Source organism: Pyrus communis, chromosome 15, assembly GCF_041283825.1.
Source record: "Pyrus communis isolate YQ-2024b chromosome 15, ASM4128382v1, whole genome shotgun sequence".
Lineage (NCBI taxonomy): Eukaryota > Viridiplantae > Streptophyta > Magnoliopsida > Rosales > Rosaceae > Pyrus > Pyrus communis.
In genome coordinates, this window is record NC_142579.1 from 10,391,505 (window position 1) to 10,401,705 (window position 10,201).

A 10,201-nucleotide genomic window follows, 5' to 3' on the forward strand; every position below is an offset into this window, starting at 1 on the left:
ATACACACACACACACACACACACACACACACACACACACACTACAATATAAGTTTAGGGGTGGGATCTAAGTAGCACAAAGGACGTAGTATTCTAGTAGAGACCAGATTCAATATCAGGCACAAAAATTTCTCAGACCTTCATCACATGGTACATGGAAGCACATGGGAAAGTAATACATAAGCATATAGAATTCACTGATCTAACACATGCAAGAATAGATTGAAGATGGGGGACTTAGAAATTATACCTTTGGCTTTAGATTTGAACATTTCTTGTTTTGTCTACCAGTGCATTGCTAGATCTGAGATGTTGTAGCAAGTCCGTTGTTTATTCCATGGTACTGACGTCAGCTTGAAGTTCCTTGCACATATAAAGACCATATGCATGTGTTAGTTTTGGTTTATTTGACTGCAATGCACAAATTGAAACTGTAACAAAGAAGTTTGGTGGAGAGTTTTACCTTTGCGCCTTTCGGCTTTTGGATCAGACGAAAATGAGGCCTGCAACTCTGTTTGCAGGCAAGATGCACTCCATGAACCTCTTGTTAAAATGTCCCACATCGGTGGGGATAATGTCCCACAATGGGTTTAAATATATTTACCCCACTCTAACTAATAACTAGTTTTTTTGTGGTAAAACCCTACATCTGACGGATTGGGCATGTGGTAAAGTTAGGGACAGTATTGGTGTCGTTAGAGTGAGGCAAGCCCGACGATCTAAAAATCCAACATGATATCAAAACCCACAGTTTCGGGCCTGTGCAAGCCAACGAGCTTGTGTGCAAGCCGACGAGCTTGTCACCCATAAGGAAACAAGTTTGAACTCTAAGGATGCGTTTGTTACACCGGACTATCTTGGACTGGATTAGCTTTAGGGACTAAGTTGGACTGGCTTAGACTAGACTAAGTTGGACTGATTTAGTGAAGCGTTTGGTACAATATTAAACTAAAAAACAGGATAATTAACAAATTATAATATTATATTATTTAATACATTTCCAACAATATTTTATTATTAATTCAACATTTTTTTTTTCTTCTGAAAAACTCTGCCCCTCTCTGGAAATTTCTTTCCTCTTCTCCCTCTTTAGCTCATGTCCCATCTATTTTTCCTTTCTCTTTTTAATGCAAAACCCACATCATTCCCTTATTTCCTTTGAACTCTATAATCTATACAACCAATCAATCATCATCTCTATCAATTATCTGATTGACTCCATTAATTTTTCCAATTTCTTGATTTTCATTTTCCGACGAGTTGGTCAAAGTGTTGATCAAGAAGGAAAGAAGCTTTGAGCATTATTTGAAACAGAGAAAAGGGTTTTTTAGAGATGGGTAGAAGAAGAAAGCAAAGTCTAGGGGTTTTCTGGAAATTTTCTGTTCATCCCCAAAGCTAGCCATCTGGGATTTTTTTGGGAAAAAGGAAGAACAAGCACCGCTGGCTGTTAGCCACGGTGACGATGACGCAGAAGAAGAAAGAAGCCCAAGGATTGGATGTCGCTATTAGCAAGCAAAAGCTGGGGTCTAGATCTTGGCCTCAATTTTCTTTTAATCCCGCTTAATACTAAGCGAAAGTATGAGACTAGATGATGGGGTTTAGCGAAGTAGGGATGGCCTCGTAGTCGAGGCGAGTCCCATTTATTGTATTCAAAGGCCTTATCAAACGTAGAATAATACTTCCAGTTAAGGCAGTCCAAGCCAATCCCTCCTAAGGAGGTGAAACAAACACACCCTTAATATAGGGATGAACGCTAAGTTCCATTGAAAACAAGTGTTGCCAATGTGGATCTTCACGTGTGAACCACTAAATGAGGTTACATGTGAGGGGGAATGTTAAAATGTCCTACATCGGAGGGGATAAAGTCCCACAATGGGTTTAAATATGTTTACCTAACTCTAACTAATACTGAACCTTTTGTGGTAAAACCCTACACCTGACGGATTGGGCAGATGGTAAAGTTAAGAACAATATTGGTATCATTAGAGTGGGACGGGCCCAGCGATCTTAAAATCCAACACCTTTTTGCTGTGTTGTTGATGAGTGAGAAAGTGAGAGAGATTTTTCATTTTTGTAGAAAATGAGGTTAAAGAGTTTAGAGTGAGGCTCTCAAACGGCGAATAAGGAGAAAGAGGACTGATCGAAATGTGGAAGAGAGCCGTTTGGCTCTGGGCTCGAGATGGCTCTCAGTAATGAAAAAAGATGGCAATGAGGTGTTCATGCAAAAAATTTGTATAGTGGAGCTTTAGGGTTTCAGTCACCTATGTGTATTGCACGTGTTCCAAGCGTTTGACTTCTGTTTGTGGTGTCTGCAATCACGTGGGCTAGTTTTCAAATCAGTGCATGGATCTTTTCAGGGCCTAGCCTTTCGGTTTCAATGGCTGCCACTCTTGCTCCATGTTTCTTTGTATCAGGCCCCATGTCCAATGCCATGTCCACATTTTCAAACCAGGTGCATTCTTTTCATTTCTTTTCTTTCTTTATTATTTATTTTGTCACTTTTCATTTTGTTTTTGTTGTTTTTCTTTACTATCTTTTAATTATTGTTAGGTTTAGTTAGGTTTCGTTTTAATATTTAATTTTCTTTTTAAGGTTGTTTCTTTGATTTCATTTATGTTCCACACCTTGTGGACAATATGTGATTTAAATTTGGGGGGTGGGAAATAAGAAATTTTAGATTTTTAATTTTTGAGTCAAATAAAAATTTTCATATTTTAAGTTAATATCCATAGTTTATTTTAAATGTTAGAACAAGTGGACATGGTGAAGATTAATCCCACAGTAGAGTCTTTTCCATTTATCGTTACTTAGACACTAATTCATGAGTTATACTTTGAAAATTTGTACATTCACATCAACATGGTTTGTGGGAGTGAGATTGAAACACTTACTTTTAGTCTAAGTGTATTTTAACTTTTGTTCTTAGTAAAGTAAAGTTTAGTATGTGTTATCAATAAAGTAATAATTGTTCTACCCAAGACTTTGCTTAATAATCGGGCTAGTCCTGCCTGATCAATAGTGATTCTCGTGTCAAACGGTAGAGTCTTGGCATGGGGCAGGGTGGTTAGTTGGTTTCGTAGCCTTTTCAGCTCGAGTTAATAAGTTTTTAGGGGTGTTCTACTCCTAGTGCCCTAAAGCCTTTGTGGTTTGGGAGTCATTGACCTACAACTCGCTACATGGGTTGTGTCATAGCTCAGTCCTGACTCCGCCGTAGCACGATATTGTCCGCTTTGGGCCATGCCCTCACAGTTTTGTTTTTGGGAACTCACACGAGAACTTGCCAGTGGGTCACCCATCCTAGGATTGCTCTGGCTAGAACTCGCTTAACTTCGGAGTTTCGATAGAATCCAAAGCCAATGAGTTCTCAAAAGGCCTCGTGCTATATGGAGGTACATCACCCCCTCTCTTTTGGAGGCGGTTCACTTTACACCAAAGGAAGTTCATGAATTCTTTTCTAATTGATTTTAAATGGCTTAGATTCTGTGGTGTAATTAGTTGGAACTTTTGGAAAGATGTTCTAATTTTTAACATTTTCTATGGATTGCAACTTGAAAGTGAAATTTTTTTGTCTTAGTTAGTTTTGTTTAAGTTTCTAGTTTGTTAGTTTTTATATTTGTTTTTGAATTTTGTTTTGATTGAGGACAAGCAAAAAGCTAAGTTTGGGGTATATGATTATACCATATATTTTACTTTATTCTTAGTTATAGTTTATTGGTTATTTTGGTAGAATTTTGATACTTTGTTATATATTTTCAAGGTAGGACATTCAATTTCCTCTAGTGCAATAAGTAAACTAACGGATGACTTTTTAAGTGATTCCAATAAGTGGATGTTTGTGAGTCTTTCAAGATGATTGTGTCAAAGTTTCAAATTTTTTTACCAAGCCTTTTGACCGTGGTGATGAAATAAAGGCCCAGCGCGCAGCTTTCCCAGATTAACGTTCTGGATGTTTTGGGTATTTTGGAGGTCAAGATGGCATATTTTGAGGAACATTCATTCTGAGAATTTGTTATGGACGTCTCAAGCTTTCAAAAGAGGCATTTTGGGATTAAATTGGGGTTGATTTTGTCGGTCAAAAGTCTAATTTTCTGAGAAGTCCGAATTTCAGTTCAAATAGGAAACCTTTTATTTCCTAATTATCTTATTCTATTATGTTTCCTAATTTTTAGAAGACCTTTTCTAGGTAGGATTTTATTTTGTAGTAGTATAAATAAGGCTATTTAGCCATTGGAGAGGGGGATGGGCATCAGTTTGGAGAACTTAGCTAGGCTTTGACACTTTGTATTTCAAGGTGTTTTCTATCCTTTTTCTATTTCAATAAAATTCCTTTTGTTTTATGGTTGTTCGTAACTAATTTTCATTTGCTAGGGTGATACCTTGAGCCTTAGCATGAATATGTAGTATTTATTTAATTGCTTATGATATTATGCATGTATGCTTTGAATTATTAATCACTGTGTTTAAACTGTCTCTATATCTTAATGCTTAGCTACCATTAGGCTGTTTAGATAAGTAATCAAATGCAATTCGGTCGGAATACCACCAGGGAATTGAGTATTGCTTATTGTGATTGATAGTTGTAATTTCACCTAGGGCGAATACCACGTCTTAGGGGTTGCATGATTTTTCAAAGGGTTGTCACAAAGCATAACGAGTCATGCGTGTTTATATTTGATCTGAATACCACAGACGGATTGCATATTTGATATACGTTCTAGCTTGAATACCACGAGTAGAATATGCATTAGGAAAACCTAACTTTCAAAGTTGCATGAGTAATTCATAAGTAATTAGTAAATCTACATAGGATTGTTAAGGGGACGGCAGAACTCTAGTGCTTTTCCAAATTTATTTTCAAAACTATTTTCTTTTGTTTTCTTTACTTTCTCAATTTATTTAATTGTTTTAATTTAAAATTCGTTTTTAATTTTAGGTCATAAAATCAACATTTAATGAAACTTTGTTTTAAATAGTTAATTAAGAATTAGTGTAAATACAAATTATTCAATCAATCCCTGTGGAAACGACCTTACTTGAGTTGCTATACGACGATTACCTTGTACTCTTGCAGGTATTTTTTAGTGTTTTTATCCCTACTTTTGTAGGTGGTAAAAATCCCTAGCATATATATTTAAATTATTTATTTTGTTATAACACTTAAGAAATTGAATGGTATATATATTTATTAAGTAGCTTTAAATTTATTATTGTAGTTCGGATTGGGGTTTTGTTAGAAAAATATATTATTGTGTTTTATGTAAAAAAAAAAAAAAAGGAATTTGAAAGGAGTAAAGTCACATTTTCAGTAAATTTTATAATAAATTTTTTAAAAAAAATATAACTTGTGCGACGTCACAATGGGGTCGTTGCGCAAACATACTTTGCGCGACTCAACAACCAATGCGTTACACAAAGACTGTTTGTGCAATGCACCAATCAATGTGTCGCGCAAAGGCTATTTGCGCGACGAACAAACTGTGTTGTGCAAAGGGTTTTTGTGGTCCACTTGTGTAAATATTTTAAATTGACGATCAAATTAGTTTATTGTATTCATATAGGATCAAGGAGTGTCGCTGTAAAAATCATCAAAATCGGAGTTAAAATAATCGTTAAATCGTGATTTTTCATTTATAACCTCCAAAAGTTTTGTCCCAATACTTGATCTTTGAATGTTTGTTTTTTGCGATTTTTGGTGTATGCGATCTTGAAGTATATACAAACATGTTTGACGGTTGGATCGTCGAAACTAGTTTCGTAAAATGCGTATCCCCTCAAAACAATAAATTCACTAACACTTAAGCGTTTATTTATACTTTTATTAAGTATAATATAAGATTTTGTGGTATTCACTGACGTAAATATTTTAAATTGACGGTCAAATTAGTTCATTGTATTCATATCGGGTCAAGGAGTGTAGCTGTAAAAAATTATCAAAATCGAAGTTAAAATAACCATTTAATTATGATTTTTCATTGATAATTGTAGAAAAGTTTTGTCCCATTACTTGATCTCTGAATGTTTTGTTTTTTTTTTTGCGATTTTTTGCGTATGCGATCTTGAAGCATATGCAAAAATGTTTGACGGTTGGATCATTGAAATTAGTTTCGTAGAATGCATATCCCATCAAAATAATAGATTCACTAACATTTAAGAGTTCATTTATACTTTCATTAAGTATAACATAAGATTTTGTGGTATCCACTAGTGTAAATATTTTAAATTGAAGATCGAGTTCATTCATTGTATTCATATAGGGTCAAGGAGTGTAGCTGTAAAAAATCATCAAAATCAGATTTAAAATAACCATTAAATCATGATTTTTCTATAACCGTCGAAAAGTTTTTTCCCGTTACTTAATCTCTGAATATTTATTTTTTGCGATTTTTGGTGTATGCATATACAAACATGTTTGATGGTTAGATCGTTGAAATTAGTTTCGTAGAATGCGTATTCCATCAAAACCATAAATTCACTAACACTTGAAGTTTATTTATACTTTCATTAAGTATAACTTAAGAAATTGAAAGGTATGTGTATTTATTAAGTAGCTTTAAATTTATTATTGTAGTTCGGATCGGGTTTTTGTTAGAACAATATATTATTGTGGGTTTTATGTAAAAAAAAAATTGAATTTGAAGGGAGTAAAATCACATTTTTAACAAATTTTATAATATATATATATATATATATATTTAAAAAAATATAACTAGCGTGATGCCACAATGGATCGTTGCACAAAGTGTAATAGCACAACGCTACAATGGGGTCGTCACATAAAAACCAATAACGCGATGTGATAATTCTTACCTGCGTCACGCAAGTTGTTAAAATTGTGGTGGCCCAATTGTAAAAAATAGGTGCTTATTTTTGAATATTTCTAAATTACTTGGACAAAATGGAAAAGAGTCATTCCTCCTCATCCTTCTCGCTCATCTCACCCTCTCTCGCTCCGTCTCACGTAACCTTCCTCTCGATTGCACCCAGCTAGCCTTCTCCTCATCCTTCTCGAATCCTGGTTTCAATGGTATCGATGGTATCATCCTTCTCGAATCCTAGTTTCTCTCTTGTGCACACCCACCCACCTCATTTTTTTTGCCATGGTTGCTGTGAGCGAGACTTCGATTCGTGAGACTGTGGATGCTAAAAAAATTGTAATTTTCATTAACTCAAATGATAAGATTACAAGAGTAAATATATACAAGCTTTTACCTCTACACATGTGTGAACTCCACACTCTAACAAACTATAACAACCAAAACAGAAAGGACAACGAACTATAACAATCAAAACAGAAAGGACAAATATATCTCAACAATTCAACAAACTAAGTTTATCCTTTTCTACTAAATGAGTTTTATTAGCCCCCCTCAAACTGAACTGAGGAACTCGAAGTGATAGTTTGTGTCTGAGAAGAAGAAATCTCGGTTTTGGCAGTGACTTTGTGTAGATGTCAGCTATTTGATCTTGAGACCAAACAAAATGTATTGAGATAACATTGGAGAAGACCTTTTCCCTTATATAGTGATAATCAATCTCAACATGTTTGGTGCGAGCATGGAAGCTTAGATTCTTAGCTAATGAGATAGCTGAAATATTATCACACCACAGCTTGGGAGCATAGGGGATAACCAAACCATTGTCAACCAAAAGTTTGCAAATCCAAGTTATTTCTGCATCAAAAGTAGCTAGAGACTTGTATTCAGCTTTTGTGGAAGATCTTGCTACTGTGGGTTCCTTTTTAGCACTCTAGCTAATAATAGTTTGACCAAGAAAAATGCAAAAGCCACTAGTGGATCGTCGATCAAGTGAACAACCTACCCAATCTGCATTTGAGAAGGCTGTAATGCTAAGAGGACTGAATGTTTAGAAAACCATAAACCAATATCCAAAAAACCCTTCAAATATCTCAGAATACGTTTAACTGCTTGCAAATGAAATAGCCGAGAACTATGCATAAACTGACAGACAAGATTAACATCAAATGAAAGATCTGGTCGAGTCTATGTAAGATATCATAAACCCCCAACTAAAGAGCTGTATTTAGTTTGATTTTCCAGAAGAGGTGGTGTGTGATCGAGTTTAGAAGTGCTCAGAGGTGTGGAGCATGGTTTTGCACCATTCATCTTTGCTTTCTGAAGAAGATCAAGACTGTATTTTGTTTGAGAAACAAAGATACCATTAGCTGATCTTTTGACTTCAAGACCAAGAAAATAATGAGCAGGTCCTAAGTCCTTAATAGGAAACAAAGAATTGAGTTGGGAAATCACAGATTGACAAGCTGCAGAAGATGGCCCTGTGACTAGTATATCATCCACATAAACAAGAACAAAAACCAATGTAACTTCTCATACCAAACTTTAGGAGCCTGTTTTAAACCATAAAGAGATTTATGTAATTTGCAAACATGATGATGCTTGGTGGGATCCTCAAACCCTGGTGGTTGCTTCAAAAAAACATTTTCAGAAAGATTTCCATGAAGGAACGCATTATTAACATCCAATTGGTTTAGAAACCAGTCAAATTGAGCATCCAAAGTAAGTAGAATTCTGTTTATGACAGGTTTAGCCACATGGCTAAAAGTTTCAATATAGTCCAAGCCCTCTTGTTGATGAAAACCTTTAGGAACAAGTCGAGCCTTATACCTGTCAATGCTTCCATTAGGCTTTCTTTTTATTCGAAAAACCCATTTACAACCAACAAGGTTTTGATAAGATGTAGCAGGTACTAAACTCCAGGTATTAGTAGTAAGCAAGGCATTGACCTTCTCTTTCATGGCTTGCCTCCAATGGGAATGTTTCGAGGCTTAAATATAGGTAGAAGGTAGGTAATCTGGAGATATATGGAAAGGTAAAGGATGTTTAGTTGCTGTGTAGGCTTTGGGTTTATGTATATCAGATTTAGATCTAGTTTGCATGGGGTGAGTATTGGTGTAGGGTAATGAGGATTGATTTGTATGATTTTGAAGTTCTAAGGAGGGTTGAATAGGTGAAGAAGAGGGTTGTGAGGAGGAATAGGTAAAAAGGGTTGATTGACAGGAGGTGGATGAGGTTGTTGGAAAAAGTTAATTTGAGAAAATGTTAAGGTTGATGGGATAGAATGTGAAGATTTATAAATTTTAGTAGTATGATTGGATGTAGATTTGACAAGGTGATGAAAAGGAAAAGTAACCTCATCAAAAAGAACATGCCTGGAATTGTACACTCTCCTAGTTTTAATATCAAGACATCGATAGCCCTTATGACAGATACTATAACCCAAGAAAATACAAACTGTACTCTTTGGATCCAGTTTTGAAGTTGTGTAGGGTTTGAGCCAGGAGAAACAACTACAACTAAATACCCTAAGAGTTGTATAATTTGGAGCTTTCTTGTAAAGAGATTCCCATGGTGAACATGTGGAGACTGTTGGAAGCCTATTTATGAGATAAATGGCTGTTGAAAAAGCTTCAACCCAATATATATGAGGGACACTAGAGGCTGCAAGAAGTGTTCTTGCTGTTTCTACTAAATGTCTATGTTTGCCCTCAACACACCCATTTTGCTTAGGTGTGTGTAGACAACTTAACTGATGTTGAATTCCATGAACGTGTAAATACTAAGAAAATGCAGAATTTAGGAATTCTCCTCCAGAATCTGATCTAAGAGCTATAATTCTTGAACTCAACATATTTTCAACAAGATTCTTGAACTTGACAAATGTTGAAAACACCTCAGACTTGTATTTGATAAGATAGAACCAAGTATACTTGGTATATCAACAAAGATGACATAGTACTTATAGCCACTTACAGAAGATACTGATTTTGGCCCCCAAACATCAGTATGTAAAAGTTCTAGTGGTTTACATGCAGTGCTATGAGAGGATACAAAGGAAAGCTTAGAACATTTCCCTAAAGCACAGTTTGAACAAAAACACTTATTTGTACTAGAAGCAACAAAATTAAAAGACTGAGAGACTTTATTTTGAATTTTGAATGAAGGATGACCCACCCCAGCCTTTGATGCCAAACTTTATGAGAGATTTTATTTGCTGCAACAAACAGATGATTGCCAGCAGAGGGAGAGGCATGAAAGGGATAAAACACCCATTTCTTACTGGACCTTTAAAAAGCATCATCTCCGAAGAAAGATCCTTCACAGTAAAGTGAAACAGATATAGATGAATGGAACATGAATAATCAAGTATGAACTGATTCGTAGAT